We start from the raw sequence: 1,378 nt of genomic DNA on the forward strand, positions 1-1,378 counted from the left end.
GTTGTGCTTGACTTGACAGCAATCAACAGCAACAACAGTAGGATGGAGGGACAGTACAGGAGAGGAAGACCCTGGAGGAGATTGATTGTCACAGTAACTGGTGTAATAGGGGTAGGGATCTTAGAGACAGTGAGATTGGCTCGGGATAAGACAGGGTTCAGAATAAGTGACTCAATGGCATATAGCAACAACAACAACAAATAAAAAAAGAATGGAACAAATTATTTCAAAGGGAATCTTAAGAAGACAGAGCGAAGTAGCGTAATTAAACAGGCAAAGACGTGTCCTATATTTCAAGCATTAGTAGTATGAGATAGCAGGGACCAGGAAAACATGAAAGATGGCTACAGCAGGCTTTCTGACCTGTGATTGAAAAAACTGTAGTGGTAGGCATGTCAGCAGATGCTAACATGTCAAACAAATGCTTAGCAGGGTAGAGACAAGGCTAGTACAGCTGAGAAGGAGCTCAGAGCTGTTCTGGCTAGGCGCTATCTTGACTGATAAACTATATCCTGAATTGTACACTATTAACAACAACAACAACCTTCAAATTGATCCTGATCCTGATTTGTAGTCTGGGTTTTAGTGCTGGAGAAGAATACTGAATAACCCATGGACTGCCCAAAGAACTAACAAATGTATTCGAGACAGTGCAACCAGAGCGCTTCTCAGAGGCAAGGACAGTGAAACTTCATCTCATGTACTTTGGGCATGTTGGTAGGAGGGGCCCTCCTTAGAAAAAGAGGTCATGCTGGGAAAGATGGAGAACCAAATACAAGGAGGAAGATCCTCAACAAGATAGATTGACACAGTGACTCTAACAGTGGGTTCAATAATAAGTTGGATTGACACAATTATTCTAACAATGGGCTTAAGAATATTACACATAATAAGGATAGGGCAGGCAGGGTTTAAATCTGTTGTTAATAGGGCTGCCACGAGTTACAGTCAACTTGATGGTACCTAACAACTACAATTCTCTAATGGAGCACACAATTGTCAGTATGGTCTGTGAGTTCTGTGTGACTATTGCAACAAATTCTTGAACCCAGAAAAGAAGAGAGTGCCATGAGAAGGACAGCTGGTATCAGAACTGATAAAAAAGTTGGAGATTACCTGCAACCAGGAGAAGATAAAGTAGATGAATGGGATCTTCTAAGAACCAAATCCCTATGTACATTCAAAAACTTCTCCAACAGGGTAGAAAGGGAAGACACAGACTGGGAAAAATATTTGGTATTGACATATCAGATAAGGGACTTATATCCAGAATTTATAAAATACTTGAGCACCACAACAAGATAAAGGTAAATAATCCAGTAGAAAAATGGGCACAGGCTAACAAGCACATGAAGAAATGTTCAAAATCCCTAGCTCT

The sequence above is a fragment of the Elephantulus edwardii genome, unplaced genomic scaffold (genome assembly GCF_000299155.1).
Source record: "Elephantulus edwardii isolate Elephantulus edwardi_28Jun2011 unplaced genomic scaffold, EleEdw1.0 scaffold00161, whole genome shotgun sequence".
NCBI classification, from domain to species: Eukaryota; Metazoa; Chordata; class Mammalia; order Macroscelidea; family Macroscelididae; genus Elephantulus; species Elephantulus edwardii.